At 42.5% G+C, this 16783-nt stretch overlaps 1 protein-coding gene across 4 annotated transcripts in view; it reads left to right on the top strand.

Moving 5' to 3' along the window:
- The window catches only part of FYN (FYN proto-oncogene, Src family tyrosine kinase), a 139334-nt gene that overhangs the window by 71169 nt on the left and 51382 nt on the right, over positions 1-16783 (top strand). For 3 of the 4 annotated variants that reach the window (XM_032101501.1, XM_032101500.1, XM_032101497.1), the window contains exon 3: positions 13705-13839. The exons of the other annotated variant lie outside the window; for it this stretch is intronic. The gene's annotated coding sequence lies outside the window, so the exon portion shown is untranslated. The remainder of the gene's footprint in view (positions 1-13704; positions 13840-16783) is intronic. 4 annotated transcript variants of the gene reach the window in all.

Raw genomic sequence — 16783 nt, 5'->3', positions numbered from 1 at the left:
TCTGATTAAAGAAATAAAAAATTCCTAAGCTGTCACTTTTAACAACCTCTTCGTCTCTAAGAAAACTCTTGGTCAATACTGTGAGAGTCCAATACCATTCCAGGCCACCATCCTGCTTCAGCAGGAGCTGTAAGAGTGCTGCTGTGTGGAGGGGTTTTGTGTCAAGTTATCAACACTGTTCTGCTTCCACTGTAACCAGTAATTCTCATGGTATTTTTTTTGCCCAGAATATTTCTCCTATTTTTGAAGCTACTCATGAATGTAGTCAATGTCTTGCTTGGCTCTTTTGAATCTCCTAAGTCTGGGATAAATTCCAGGAGCTTTGTGGTGTAGCTTTAGGCTCCTCTGGGTTGGAGATGCTTCTACTTGTCTCCCAGACAAGAACTTTCCTTAACTATTTAAAACAAGAGAGGAAAAAAAATAACAACACAAAAACAAAAACAAAAAACCATACAAACAAAAACCCAAAACAACAAAACCACACCAAGAACAGGTAAAAGCACAACATAAAACCATTTTCCTGTTCCAGGGTGGAGAAAGAAGACACCCCAGGCACATCTGGCAATTAGTTGTATATTTTCTTCAGGTTTTTAACCAGCTCTCATAGAAATCTGGTTTTTGATGGACAGTTCTCTAATGATGATGGACAGTGAGAGCAGCAAATTTAATGTACTCTGCAAGTCAGGGATGGGTGAAGTACCAGAAAACTGTGAAAGTCTGAGAGAAATGCCCTTGGAGCTTGCTTTGTCTGCTCACAACTTCCCTTTCTTGTATTTAACCAGTTTGAGTCCAGGTTGTCTGCCCTAGGCTCCTCTGTGTCAGTGGTGTGGGCGAGTGTGAAGGGAGCAGATTTTTAAAATATTTTTCTTTTTTTTTTTAATTTTTTTTATTTTTAACCCAGAGCACATGAGCAAAACAACAGGCTGTATGCCAGTTGAAATCATGGTGGTTCATGCAAAGTGTCAAAGTAGCTGTTGGTGCTGTCAGAAATCCGTTCTTGGTTAGTTTGGCAAGACGTAAACTAGCAAGTGACTTTTCAGAGGTGTTTCTGTGATTGGGTGGCACCTAATGACACATTACTGTGTTAACAGGCTTGACTGTAGCTTGCTTGACATGTCCAGCAACCTCCAGTTAATCTTTCTGTAATTTACAGAAGTAATTCCTTCTGATGTTACATGCTAGTATCCTGCAAGAGTCTGGAAATATCTAAGCCATTCTAATCCATTTGTTAAATTTTATAGGTGTTGCTTATCTTATGATTAAACAAAATACTGAGAAATTGGATTCTTCAGTGGAGCCCAGTTAAATCTTTTGCAAGGGCTGCTAAAGCTTGCAAGTAGAAAGAACTGACACTGCAGATGATTTAAATCTGTATTATCTCATCAGTGGGTAATTTACAAACCCCACTTATTATATAAATGTATTCAGTAACCAGAAGAAGGCTTAAGTATGTGAGAAATCATACTTTTATGTGCTGTAAGTCATCTCACCTGTGTTATGTTTGTTCTGGGTGAAAAACACTGTCTGACTGTGACTGAGAGCCTCTCCAGGGATCTCATCCTCAAATCTGCAATGCTGTGATTTACAGGAACAGCCTTGTGATGCCTCTTGAACCTTTTAGAGCTTCCTGTTTCTTTCTTGGTCTTTCCAGGACTAATATAATTTTAGCTACTTCTTAGCAATTAGATTAGGCACAGGCAATTTCCTTGTAAAATTGCCTGAGTAGGTTCTTCCATAAACTGTAATAAACTTGTTGTGGCTCAGCAATGTTTGGCAGAATAATTAAACTGGACTTCAGCACCACAAATAGGTTTGTAGTTGAAAAACACAGATCTGCTCAGGTGCTTGTTTGAGTTTCTATAAACACAGTCTCTGTCATGGCCATATGTGTCTTCTATTTGTGGTTTCTGCTGCAATCTATGCATCCTTCACTCTGGAGAATCATGTTTTAAGTACATTGGATGATAAAGCCCTTGTGCCTCTTATCCCACAAATGTGCCAAGATTAGATGGTTTCATGTTGATGTGTGCCATGTCTGTCTTTGGTGTTTATTTTAAAATAATATCCGTGATTGTGTTTATTTTAGAATCATTTATTTTAAAACAATACTCTTGAATGTTCAGGGATCTTAAGACAGAGGAAAGAGAGCATTTAAAGATTTCTTAAAAATCAAGAATCACCTTTGTGAGCATCTTTCCAAATAAGCCTGACAACTGTACAAACCTGACAATTTCTTTTTCATGCAAGGGCTGTATTTATTTTGTGCAGCATGACACGTTCTGCTAGGTTTTTGTGCAAAAGAAACTGTGCTAACCTCCTGCCCCTTCCCCTATCAACCTCATCACTTTCTGACTGCATGTGTCTGGTGCCCCTGCAGCTATCCCCATAAACACAAATGCCCCTTTAAACATCATTTCTCAAGCATTTTCCTTGTCGTTTCAGAGAGCACATAGAAAGCAGAGTGTCCCTGTTCACACAGAGACATACCCTTACATTTCCAGCCAGTAGTCTGATTGCTTAAAAAAAAAAATAAAAACCCACCCATGGGTAATTAGTACTGTGTGTGTAGTTAATCGATTTAAAGTTAAATGCCAATGGTGCTGCTGAAAGGTCGTACTAGGTTTTGTTATTGCTTTGAAAAAAATCTGGTTTAGTGAAGACCTCTGATCTCTGAGAAGGGACATTGGTTCTTTGTGCACTGCCTGCAACAAAAGAAAAGCTGGGGGTGCAGTTTCCACAAAGGATGCTGTAAATTTTATTATCACCTAGATCATGGGGTTTTGTGTTGATTTTAAGGGAGAAGCCCTTCAATGTAAGGAAGCAGCTGTATCTTCTTACTCACAGCAAACGGAGCTGGTGTGCCAGTGGTCTTGTAGGTGAGATAGGAACCTCATCTCCTGCTTCCTAGTCCATCATCCTCATCATTAGATGATTCTGCCTCCCAGGCAGACTGATTACTTCATGTTTTCATTCATTAATGATTTATCAGACAGCTCCTCCCCTAAAGGCTCATCTCCTCTCTTATACTCACAGCCCACACGCAACCAGCAACATGTAGCTGCCAGCTGGCACTCTGGCTTTGGGAGAGCAAGATGCTGGTAGCTCTTGCCGCATCTCCTTCTGCCCCCTCCTCCCTTCCCTTCCCAGCTGCTCTGCTCACCTGCCTGCTCCTTGGTGGCTTCTTAGATTGCACCCAAGCCATGAAATCTCCATGCGTCCTGTCCTCCTATGCCCTCTCTCCAATCTGATTGTTTAAGGTGCTTTTCCTAACTTTTTTAAATTAAAAACAGTAGAAAGAGAGATGAGGTGACCCCACTTGTAATGCAGCCGTGCTTGTGTCTCGGTTATGGAAAGAGTGGCCTCTCGCTTTGGTGAGAGGGTTTGCTCAGTGGTGACTTAGATTTTAGTAGAGAAGCAGGAGTGCTGGGGGGAGACTGAGCAAGCTGTGTCTGTGAGCAGGAAGGCGTGGGTTGGCAACAGTTTCAGGTTTTGCTATCAGGTGCTTGGCACAACAGCTCTGTTGAAATCCCTCTCCAGTTGTCTGTGTGAGAGAGTGATTTTTATCACATTGCTAAAGATTAACTCTATTCTTGTTCTCTGTTCTGCTCCCAGGAATCAGGCATGCTCTGAGGTCTGGGAAAGAGAGTCCAAATGAATTCTCATGATGAAAGGGGGGAAAATCCAGAATTGTTTGCTACTGTCCAACTTGTCCACTGCAGGCATGTGGTGACTGAGAGCAGTGGGAAAAAGGGCTGCAGGACAGGAGGAAAAAACTATAAGCTAGGAGAAAAGGAATAAATGAAATTCCCTTGAGTCATTTATACATGAATGTATAACTCTTGAGTGCTTAGTCTACTCTTGGCAAGCGGTGACTGATAACTAATTTTCTCTCTTCCCTCTTCCACACCCTCCCAGCATCTTCAGAAAGGACATGTGACAGGACTAATAAATCTCATTATTTTAACAGGCTAAAATGGAAATTATGGATTAGAAGTGCTATGGATGCCTCGGTAGAGAGAAACTGACTGTTCCTAAGACGCCTAAAGTATATTTTCACTTGCACTGTTTTTGAGATCTTTCTGAATTATTCAGGCCCCTCCACTTACCTCTTTGGCACAACACTTTTAAGTAAACCAGTGTTGAAGGCATCAGTGTCCAGTTGAGCAGCCTTGTTGCTCCTACTGCTTGAGGATAGCTAAAGCCTGACACTGAGTGAGCTCAGGCTTTCGGGGAGGTCTGGGTCTAAATCTAGATTGGATTACCTTTACTCTAGGTCTCTGAGTTGGAGCTTTGTGCTCTGTTTTAAGGAAGGAGATGGAAGGTGAAGGGGAGTTCAAGCTGACACACATAATGGTGCTGCAAGACCGATCAATTTGGATGCCTTTGGCTTTAGAGCAGAGAGAGGTGCGTGAGAACAGTAGATGGTTGTGTTCTTTATGCAGCCAGGTGTCTGAAAAACCGGTGTCAGCTGTGAGGGTGTAGGAACTCTTGCTGCTCTGTGGTCAGAGGAGGCTTCAGGGCTCCCACGGAGGGGGTGGAAGGCCATAGCAGGGCTCTGCTCACACAGGCTGAGGGGAGAGTGCATTGTACGGTGACTCAGGTCAGAACAGGGGGAAAACCAAGAACAGCAGCAAGTAACTTATTTCAAGGGGTAGTCTGTGAGCAAAACAGGGACTTGGAACATGGGTCTTGCATGCCTCTAGACCAATGACACAGCCCATTGCTTGCTGCGAGACTGGTGCATTCTGGAACTGTGGATGAGGATGGCAGCCGAGATGGATAAAGCACTTCATGCTTTAGCAGGTGTGTCAAAACTTCTTCCAGGTCTCTCAGTAAAGCCTGTCAAACCTGGCACACGACTGTCATCAGAGCTAAGGGCTTGTTGCCAGAGGAGATTCCCGTCAGTAAAGCCGAGTGTAAACTTACAGCACCTGACTACTTCATTCTCTGTTCTCTGTATGTGGGGTGTGTTACCTTGTGCATAGGGTGCATTAAGTGTGCAAGAAGTTGCTGTAATGCAAAGAGTGTGCTCTGAATTTCCACCTAGTGCTAACTGTCTTGGGTAAAGCACAGTTTACCAAGCAGTTTGGTTTTTCTTGCATCCCATCTCTTAGCTTTACCACTTGGATTGGAGCACAGGACCTAAAAAAGAGGGAATTTGAACCACACCTTTTCCCTGCAAAATGTGGACTCTGCTTTTGTTACCTTACTGAATTGTTGCATTTGTCTCCATCTTGTAGAAGGAGTGAGAGAAGGATTTTTGTAAGTGCAGCAGGTCTTTATATGATCTGGCAGAATCACAAACTGCTGTGGTTAGAAAGGGCATCTGGAAATCATCTGCTCCAACTCTCTGCTCAAACCAGGGCCAACTTAAAGTTGGTGTCTCAGAGTCATATCCAGCTGGGATTTGCATATCTCCAGCAATGGAGACTCTACAGCCTCTCTAGGCAACCTGTGCCAGTGTTCAACACCCTCACAGTACAAAAGCTTTTTTGTCTTGTTTAAACAGCATTTCCTGTGCTTTAATTTGTGCCGATTGCCAGTCGCTGGACACCACTGCAAGGTCTTGCCTCGTCTCATTTACTGCCTCCCATGAGATATTTACACACATTAATAAGATTGTCCTGAGCCTTCTCTTTTCCAGGCTGAAGAGTCCCAGCTCTCACCCTTTCCTTATAGGATGGTGCTCCAAACTCTTAACCATCTTTGTGGCCCTTTTACTGGATCTGCTCAAATAAGTCCATATTTCTTCTGTACAAGGGAGCCCCAAATTTTCAGGAATCCCTGAAGTGAATCCAGCACTCCAGTCATGTCTTACCAGTGCTGAATACAGGGGAAGGGTCATATTTCTCAACCTGCTGGAAGTGCTTTTCCTAATGCAAGCCAGGAGGCTGATGGCCACCTTTGCCATAAGGGAGCATTGCTGGCTCATGTTCAATTTAGTTTCCAGTGGGACACTCAGATTTTCTCCTGCAGTGCTGCTTTCGAGCTGGACAGCCCTGGATTGCCTGAACCCTGCTGATTCAGGTTGGCATTTTCAGCTTTTTCTCGTGTTTAATGTGTCTGTAGTAGCTATTTCTTTGTGCAGACTATTTGGTCATTTTACATAATTAAACTATTGAACTAATTAAACTATCATCCTGAAATTGTGTCCTGTGGAAAGCAGTTCGCAAAAGAAGGCTCGGTGAGGCTTGCACCAAAATGGAACATGTAACCCACCTAACATATTGGGGTTTATTTCCTCCCTTTTTCTCACGCTTAAATGTAAAATAAGCATTATACTGAAGGAACCAGGCAAAGGCTAATTTGCCTCATTTGAATGTGAAAAGGAGCCCACATCCTTCCTGTGCCCTGCGAAGAATGCAGAAAGACTTCACAGAGAAAACAGATGTACTAATATGTATCACTTGTTGGGGGCAGGGGGAATCCAGGGTGCTGCCATTAAAGCAATGCTGAACTCTTCTCTTTTGCTTACGTTTGTGCTCCTGGCATCTGAAAAACTGCTCTGAAAAAAATACATACAAAAGGAAACATGGAGCCTCATTCTTCGTGCTTCAGCTTCAGGGAAGATGGTTAAGTGTCCAAATGCAAACAAAAAGCAGAGGCTGCAGCCCAGGCGTAGGGAAATCTCCTGCATTTCAGAGACAATATTGCCTTGCCAGAAGAATACACTACTGACATCATAAACAAAACAAACATAACTTTTGGAAGTATCTCTTGATTTTATTTGTATTTTATATACCTCTCTTAACACGTAAATATGAAAGAGTTAGTCATGTTAGCTCACGAAAAATGCAGGATAGAGTGGGGAGTTTTAATGGTCTGTTGGTTTTTAGCATGGGAGATAGAGAACAAATGAACTTATTTCTACAGCTGTCCAATCCAAGTCAGAGTTCTGTCCTTCCCTGACCCATCTGTTTATCGCTTTCCAAGAACTTTGGCATTGAGCAGTTAGCACTGACTGGTCAGCTTGTGAATCTGCTGGTGCTCATAACTTCCCAAATTCAGCAACTTGCCTGATGCAGATTTGGCCCTGTAGCAGTATAGAGTCTCTTGCCAGCTTTTAGCTTGCAGACAGGAGGCAGTAGCATGTGGCCATTTATAATTTATTACTTACAAGTATTGTCAGTCCCAGTAATAAATAGGATATGTGTAGGAGAATGCTTTAAAGTTTTCTTTTAAAAGGCTATCTCAGACTTCCTAAATTAAAAACTGGTTTTCCAAAAGCAGAGAAGTGAAGTGTAGCAGTTACTCAGATTTTTTTGTTCCGCAGTGGTAGCTGAGTAACATCCATGGAGGGGTGCAGTGCTTACTGAAGATGTTGTGCTCTTTTCCTTAAATGCAGTACAATGGACATTTTCTTACAGTCTGCAATACTGAGGTTCACTTCAAAATTGACATTTCCTTCTTGATCTGCTGTTTGCACCTTTGGAAAGTGTTCATTCAGAGGAGTTTAAATCTATAGCACTGACACACAAATATCCGGCCACGGATGAGACAGGCTCAATAACCTTGAAAAGAGAAATTTTAAGCGCACTTACCTAAATCACTTAGGTGAGCGTGAAAAGGAGCACAACAGCTTGAGGTGTTTGAGTTGCAATTTAAGTGCTGGCTTGTTTTGTACAATCAGGGTAAATAAAATCTTGGCCTTGAACTGATATCTGTGTATTGGAACAAACATCTTAATGCAGCACACTGCAGAAGGAAGGAAGCAGAAGAGAAATTAGATCACTTTCCTGCATTATTTCTTGTAAGTGTAGTCTTCTTACGTATGGAACACACATTTCCTGTTGTAAAAATATTGTAACAGCCTGCAGTAGCCAAGAAACAAATAATCTGCTGTCTCTGAAAGCTGGAGTCAGAGGTGCATGTGTAGAGGGAAGTATTGGAAGACTGCAGATGATCGTATCTCACGCTCTGAGAAGATAGTGAGCTACATAACCACTGCTGTGATTGTCCTAACAACCGTGGCTTTACAATGGGGAAGAAATGATAGACTGACTCTTCATACAAATGACAGTGTAAAGGTATGAGTGCATTTGGTTCTTGCTTTTTGTTTTGCATCATATGTGCATTTAGACAGAACCATGTGGGTATCTTAATCCTCTGTTCTTCATGTGCCTTAATCCTGGAGTGTATGTGCTTTCTTTATCTCTGTCTACAGTGATACGGGTTTGTACCCATATTGCACACGTTCTCTTACAGCACCATTAAGTCCCAGCTGTGCCAGCTGTGTTTTGTGATAGGAACCACAGAGGTGAGCATCCAATTCAATAGGAGAATCACCAATCATAGAACCGTTTGCATTGGGAGAACTTTTAAAGTTCATCTACTCCAACACTCTTGCCCTGGACAGGGACACCTGCCACTAGACCGGGTTAGTCAAAGCCCCATCCAACCTGACATTAAACATTTCCAGCAACGGGACACCTGCAACTTCTCTAGGCAGTCTGTTCCAGTGTCTCACCACCCTCATTGTAAAAAAATTCTTCCCATGTTTAAATCTACCCTTTTTCAGTTGAAAACAGAATTTGAAAAAAAGTCACTGCAGGTCCTGGTAAAGCCTTTCTCTTCATGTTTCTTATAAGCCTCCTTTAAGGCTGCTCTAAAGTCTTCCTGGAGTCTTCTCCATGCTGAACAACCCCAACTCTCTCAGCCTGTCTCCATAGGAGAGGTGTTCCAGCCCTCTGGTCATCTTCATGGCCATCCTTTGGACTTGCTCTAACAAGTCCAAGGTCTGGTGCTGGGGATCCCAGAGCTCGATGCTCTGGTGAGGTCTCACACCTCACCTCCTGGTGAGGTCTCACAAGAGCAAAGTAAAGGGACAGAATCACCTCCCTTGACCTGCTGGCCATGCTGCTTTTGATGCAGCCCAGGATTCAGCTGCTTTCTGGACTGGAGTCATGTGTTGCCAGCTCATATCCAATTTTTCATCCACCTGTACCCCCAAAGTACTTCTTCACAGGGCTTCTTTCAGTTCCTTCATCCCCCAGTCTGTACAGATGCTGGTGATTGCCCTGACCCAGGTGCAGGACCTTGCATTTGGCCTTGTTGAACTTCACAAAATTCCCATGGTCCCACCTCTCAAGCCTGTCCAAGTCCCTCTGGATGGCTGGCATCCCTTCCCTCCAGCGTATCAATGGCACCACTCAACTTGATGTCATCCACAAGCTTGCTGAGGGTGCACTCGATCTCACTGCCTATGCCACTAATAAAGATCTTGAGCACTGTAGGTTTAGATGAGGTATGAGGAAGAAATTCTTTACTTTGAGGATGGTGAGGCACTGGAACAAGTTGCCCAGAGAAGCTGCCCAATCCCTGGAAGCGTTCAATATTCAACCCCTGCATGGGCTTTTGAGCAACCAGGTCTAGTGGAAGATGTCCCTGCCCTTAGCAGGGGGTTGGAACTGGATGGTCTTTAAGGTCCCTTCCATCCCAAACCATTCTGTGATTTTATGACTAAATCCTGATGATTGGTGGCCTTAAAATCCTTATTGCCTGAACATTGCAACACTTACGCAGATCCCAACATAGAGGAAAAGATTCTGCGGCTTCTGATGCTCAGCCAAACTGTGGACCACAACTTGTGGCCACATTCTGGGGGCAGGTCATATAAAAGGTGATAGACAGAGGACAAAAGTCTGGTTTTACTTTGTGTAGGGGTGGTTTAATGTTCCACATCAAACAGCTTCAGTGGCTGTTACACATGATCACTCTTCTCTCAGACCACACTTCCTATGGACATTAAAAATGGTAATCTTTATCTGTCTCTCGATCGTGGTCAGATAACAGATGCAGGCTTTTATTGTGGTAGAGTGACCCACACAAGTAGCTGCAGAAGAGCAAAGTGAGAATCCTCGCAAGACTTTCTCTTCCTGGAAACACTCCAGGCACACAGAAAGGGGAAGCCTTAAGTATCTCATCTGGTTTTTGCATTATACCATTGCAGACAGTCCTTCTGTATGGACTGATGGGGGAGGAGCTGGAGGACTGGGAGAAAAGAAAAATTGTAAATAGCAGAGGTGGAAGCCTTTCTTAGGAGAGGAAGTAAAAGAGAGAGGAGGAAATGAGCTTGGGATCTGCTTTTTTGTTCTGTTTTTATTGTATAAAGTTGAGGGGCCAGCCACGTTCAACCCTAGTATTTTCCCTCATGAGTTCTGAAAACTGTACCGGTGATGTGTGGGTTTTTCTCTTTTTTACAGAAGTTATTTCAGGAGCAACATCACCAGCTGGAGAAGAAAATCTTTAGCTTAGTCTTTTATTCTCATGATAGACACCGTGGCATCCTTGATCTGGTTTCCTACCATAATTCATATTTCCCATGGGAAAATATATTCCTAGCTTCTCTTCTTGTTGTCACTGTGCAGAAAAAAGTCAGTGTTGCCTCAATATTCTCTGACTTCAAACTATGCAGCCTCAGAGCATGCTAGAGCTTGGATATTTATACGAGTGGCAAGGCAGGAAGGTTTAGTCCTGACAATTATATTGAAAGCAGGTCCACACAGCCCCCTAAATTTTAGAAGCATGTGAGAATGAAGAATGGTTTACATTAAGTTAAGGAAACTATGCTAGGAACTCTTTTGAATGCGCTGTGGCCATAAAGGACTGCATTAGGTTGTTCCTGGGGTTTTAAATTAGTGTCTCCTATAGAACAGATGTTTCATGCATGTTATGTGCAAAGAGCCAATTATATACACAAGTCGTGTAGATTTAAGCTATAAATGAAATGCTGTGTATACATATAAATGCTACTTTAGAAACATTTGTCTTGGTTCTCCCTTTCTTAGACAGCATGTATCAGTACTGCTGCTGGGAGGTGGGCATGTGTTTGGGTTTGGGTTGTGCTTTGTTTCCTCTCATTGTTTTCTTCAGTGAGGAAAGGAGATTGGATGAAACTCTTTTCTGGTCTCTGTTGACATCAGCACATTCGATCTGCCTGCGTCCAAAAGAATTATGTCAAAGCAATTGCCTGCATTTGTTTCTTAGTGTGTTCTCCAGCAGCACTGTCGCTTCAGGGTCAGACTGGAATACATTAAACTGGAATTGGGGCAGAAACTGCAGCCAGCCTCAGGTCAATGATGCCTCTTGAGATTTGTGAAAGTGACACTTCTGGGGTTCATTGCATTAAATTCCATAGCATTTCTGTGTCTAGTCTGGGTGAATTACAAAGGCAGATGGGATGATTTTAGTTTCACATTCTCCCATTTAATTCTGTGTCTGTGTGTCTAGAATAAAAAGACAAGCTTTGCATCTGATTTATTTTTTAATATTTAAAAAAAAAGGGGGGTTTAAATCCATGTATTAAAGCTCTTTGCTTCTATGTAGTTTTTATCATTTCTAGTTAGGAAGTTACTTCATCTGTAAAATTCTATTTCTGGAGTCTAGCCTATGTGATCCTTGGTACATCTTTTGACATAAGCCTTTACAAGGTTTAAAAACACAGTTTGCACATTTGCTTGACAGAACATCCTAATGCTGTAGGATGTAGCTGGGGTTGTGCCAGAGGAAGAGGGAGAAAAATCCATCCAGGAGGATAGAAAGTATAAAGATGCAAAAATGCACAATTCAAACTGTACTTTTGCAGGCTCGGATTCATCTTTTATTAGTAGCTCTGAAACCTTGTCTTCTACCAGCTTTCCCTAAACTTCTGCTTTATTAGTGACTGAAGAGTTGCCAATCACAGTTTTGAGTCTTGAGAACTGTTGACAGGAATGCCGGGTATAGCGGAGGTGAAGAGGTGGGGGGTGTGTGAATGCATGTACACATACACATACGTACACACCACACTTGGACAGGCCTTCTTCCTCCCTAAAATTTTTACAAACTTTCTTGCTGTAATTCACTCTGCAGAAGCTTTGTATTACATGTTTACTGAAGACAGGATGTTTCTTTAATGTTTCTAACATATGACCAAGATTTTACTATGCTGTGCATGCTGTGTTTTAGCAGGCATCACTTACTGAGCGTAACCAAAAGTTTGAAAAACACTTTTTTTTCCACCTGTTGAACATAAAAATGACTGCAGAACCATAATTAAATTTAATTAGATGTTTTTATGAAATAATGCCTTCTAAATCTCTGGAGTGGCATATGTGAACTAGTCCTGAGCTCAAGTAATTGAGATTATTTTATCTGTTTTATTTGCAGAATTTACACTGCGGCATTCAGTCATAAGTGGGTTCATTCCAGAAGCTTAAAATGAGATGATGCCAGCAACTGGCACAAATCAAACACTTCCAGCCTTCCCACTCCTGCACATTGATTGGATTAATACTTTCTGGCCAAAGGCCCAGGTTAAGAAAGACAGCGCACATAAAAGCTTGCACTGCTTCCTTAAAAAACACCAAATTGAAATATTGGCAGGCTGTGGGATGAAGCAAATTCAGTTACCAGGGCCCTACAGCTGAACACATGGTCCTTAGGAGCCCAAATGCCCAACCCCAGCCTTGCGACAGATAGCCAAAAGCTTTCTTGGCAGCACCCAGTTCCCTGGCATGGAGAAAGGGAAGGAGAAGACAGGTGGATGTCCTGAGTGACCTGGGAGGTTCCTGCAGGGGTAATGCTCACATCCACTCATTCTGCTTAAAGGATCTAACTTGTTTTCCTGAAGAAGGTAGCTAGTCCACTGGTTCATCCTGAAAGGGTGAATTTGGTAGAGGAAATATCTGTGAGGTCTGGAGGACTCTTTTCCTCAGCATAGTTTTCTGAGGTCACCTTCTGTGGCCGGGGAATGCTGGGATGAGATCCCAGCCAGATCCCTGGGACGAGGTCCCAGTGGCAGGCAGCAGATGAAGTGAATTGCTGAAACAAGGAGTCACCGGTGCTTTCTCAGTGGCAGAGCTGTAGTAACACACATCGATTTCCTAAAAGTAGTTTCCTTGGTGTCTCAGTGTGAGGAACTTTGTACAGTGAGGTTTTGTGTGGAGCCACACAAAACTGTGTGCTGGGAATTGATAGAGGCCACCTGCAGATCCTGCAGAAGATGGACAGTCGGGTGTCATCTGTACTTAGATGGCACCTCATCCCCAAAAGCCTGGGGTTTCCCCAGAGATGGTTTGTAAGCTATGGGCAGGAAGGCTGCCAGGATTACAACCTGGAGAGCAAGGAGAAGGAGAGTTTCTGGGTGGCAACACAAAGTACAGTGTGATTTAGTGACCACTCAGCTCACCTGCAGGAGCTCTTGCTTTGTAACAATTAACCCAAGCCATGTGGGCATGCATCCTTTTTGAATCAAGCATAGTTACTTTCACAGCTTTGCAGAGGTGGGCAGTACATCATAACCTGTGATGCAAAGGGTTAATTACTGGTTAACTGCCTATAACACATCATTGCTGAACAAGCAGAACAAACTTGCCTGTTCACAGTCTGGATTGGAGTAATTTTCAGTCCTGATGCAGTTTCTACCTTTGCTAGATCAGAGCCTGCTGTTACCAAATTTATTCAGTGTAAGAATACTGTTATACCATGTGCAAAATAACAAAATTCCCTGTAAGATTTTTGTCTATAACAAAGCCTTCTGTAGACCAGTGTTTTCAGTTATTTAATTTCTCTTCCCTGAACACTCTTCCGTTTTTTCCAACACTTTTTTTTGTAAAATGGAGCAGCAGAACCTGATATGTTATTCATGGAGCAGAGGAACAAGAACCAAATACAGCGCCACCATAACCTACCTACTCATCTTTTGATTTTCATTTGTTTGTACAGCTGAGGCTTGCATTAGCCCTTTTGGCCACAGCCTTGTGTGGGGAGTTCATGTCGAGCTGATTGCTTCCCAGGACCCCGGGTCTCATATTCAGTCTCTGCTTCGGAGGATAGAGTCCTCTCTCTCCCTCTCATCCTGTAAGTATGGCCTATATTCTTCATTCTAATAAGGTGATTTTTGTACTTGGCCATATTAACACCTAAGCTGGTTTCTCCCATCTGTCTACAGACCCCAGTTGCTCTGTGTCAGGCTTGTTCTTTGTTTTCTGCTATTCCCAGTCTCGTGTCTAGCCACAATGATTTAACTTTAATCCAGGTCACTGATAAGGCTATTGAATAGCAAAGGTATGATCACCAGTGCCTGTGGAACCCAATAGGAACACATCTGTTTGCTAACAAATAGTTTCCCATTTACAGTTACACATTGGTTTCCTTAATTTATCAGCTTTTTAGTACTTCTAATATGATTGTGGACTCAAAAGTGACTTCAGTATAAAATAGGTTTACAGGTTTTAGCCTGATCTTATACAGTGCTCTCCACCAATGGAGTCCTGCTCTCCATGGACAGATGGAGATACTCCATATAGGCTTGAAAGCATTCATAAAGGTATTCTACAGAACAAGTCAAATGACTTAGATTTGTAATACTGTTAACAATGCTGCCTTCATCAAGTGAACTTGTAATTTTTGCAATAAATTACATCAGATTAGCTTCACAGGATCTATTTTCCTTAAAGCCCAGTTAATTGACTTCAATTACAGAGCTTTAAAAAAAAATTACCAATTGAGACCTATGTTGGTTGTTCTATCCTCTGCAAAATACTGGAAACTCATCCAACTAGCCTCTAATTACTTTCTACCCTTCTCAAATAGTAGCCCAGTATGAGCCTTCTTCCTCTCCCTGGTCCTTCCCCAGGGGCCAAGAACTGCTTTAGAGGCAGTAGCAGCTCCAAGGCTGCCTTTGTAAACCTTCTGAGACAAGTCTATTTCTAGCAACTAATCTGAATCACCCAGAATCGTTTATCTTCTGTTTAACGTCCCCTCTCCAGGGGCTGCTGTGGTGGGAAGCTCTTTCATTATTATCATCATAAACAGATCACCCAGCCTTTTACCTGTGTGCTAATCAGAAACATTGACTGAATAACTTCTGCTGCTGTCATATCATTATGAACGATTCTACGATTTTTATTCTTCAGGATTCATCTTTCATAATCTGTTTAGAAAAATAAAAAATGTATTTCTGATTTTATGTGCCTTTTTTTTTTTTTGTATCTTCTTGATTCCTCTATATCATCTTTATTTTAGCTTTTTTGCTTCTTCTTATCTTTACCTCTTTCCCCTTTCACGTATCAGTTATCTATATAACATTTTATATGTTTTTTTCACTTCCCTGGTGAACCCAGCTGTTGGGTTTTTTTCGTTGTATGTTATTTTTATCTAGCCCATTTCCATGGTTGTAACACTGTAGGCATTTAGGAAATGTCTTAAACTGTTTGCAGATGTCAGCAGCTTTCTGTATGTGCTGCCTTCAGCCTGATTTGACTTCCATTTGCTCTAGTTTTGTGAAACCACTTCTCAGAAAGCATGCACTAGGATTTTAATTTATGTATCTATAAAGAGCATATGCTCACATTGTGTAAAATTCTGGTCTGGATTTGATTGCAGACAATGTTAGATATTTGCACAGGAGGCGTTGGTCTTTTTCAGTCTAAACAACCAGTAACCTTCTGGTTTGTGATCGTTTCCTCTCTAGTGAGACAAAAGTCTAGAGCGGGGATGCTCTCGCTCCTGTGCTAAGCCACATATGACTCACGGGCAGCTCAGGTGTAGCTACATCATGGGACCAGCAGTGAGTTGTGCTTGTGCTGGCACCGCAGCTCCTGCCCATTGCAGCCCCTGGCTGGGGCAGGAAGTGAGTGGGTCCTGCTGCGTGTGGGGTGGGTGCCTCTGTGGCCACCATGGGGTTTAGCTTGTGTGTGGTGGAGTTCAGCTCTTCACCTTGTGGTGATTGTGCTGTGAACTGCTCCTGTCTCCTTTGGTGCTGCGAGGCCTATGCTGTAGATGACTCATGCAGCTAGTTGGCAAGAGCCTAATTTCACAGGGTTATCCTTCTCTGAAATTAAGAGTTAGTAACTTGTCATTTGTAGCCCTTTGGAAAGTACAGGCCTGTGTTAGTGCTAGTGACGTAAGGTCTCCAGAGTAATGCAAGAAGGGATTTTTTACTTCTTGTATGTAAGTGTTGAAGAAGCTCATCATCCCTTTACTCTCCAAGATAATTTATTTCCAAGTTGCCAGCCATTCTGATGTCATTGTGACACGTATGGCCTGGTACCACCCTCTTCCATTTGGATTTTTTAAATCGGCTACAGCTGTTTCTGTTAATAATATAATAATCTAAATATAGCTGTTATTTTTGAAGAGTACTGTTTTGCATTGCTACTTTATAAGCAGAGGGTTATCAATTTTTTTCAGAATCCTGTAATTAGCATATAAGCAACTGAAAAGGGTCATCTTCTCACAGCCTCTGCTTTGGTTGATGTTCTCCTCGATATCATGGTTTCTGCTGAATGTGCTTGTGGTTGCTTATTTGACCTGATTCTCCCAGCCAGCCTGGCTTATAGTGTCAATTTGTTCCCTGTCAAAAGGTCCTTTTCCCTTTATAACACAATCTACAAATCTGACATCTGTCCCCTGTGCTGTGGGGACAGCACAGTTGTTAATTTCAGTGGCCTTCAGTTTTTTGTCTCTTTGTGCTAGGAAACAGGGAGGAACTCCAGACAGGATCTCCAGATCTCCTGAACTGTTGAGAGTTGTGTATTTCACAAGGTGTTTCACAGAGCAGTCATTTTCAGTGAAACCCTCCTTGTCTGCTCCAGATCACCATCCAGTCCTACACTAGCCTTTTTGTTGTAAATACACAGAAATAAAGAAACCTCTGTGGACTCTTCCTCATGCACTGAGGGTGATATGGTGTGGGATATACCTTTGGTCAGTTGGGTTCAGCTTTCCTGGCTCTGTCCCTTCCCAAACCTCCCCCTGCCTACTTGCTACAGTGGCAGAGTGAGAAACTAAGAAGGTCTTG

The sequence above is a fragment of the Corvus moneduloides genome, chromosome 3, assembly GCF_009650955.1.
Source record: "Corvus moneduloides isolate bCorMon1 chromosome 3, bCorMon1.pri, whole genome shotgun sequence".
Classification (NCBI taxonomy): Eukaryota; Metazoa; Chordata; class Aves; order Passeriformes; family Corvidae; genus Corvus; species Corvus moneduloides.
This window is presented reverse-complemented; position numbering and strand designations above follow the sequence as displayed.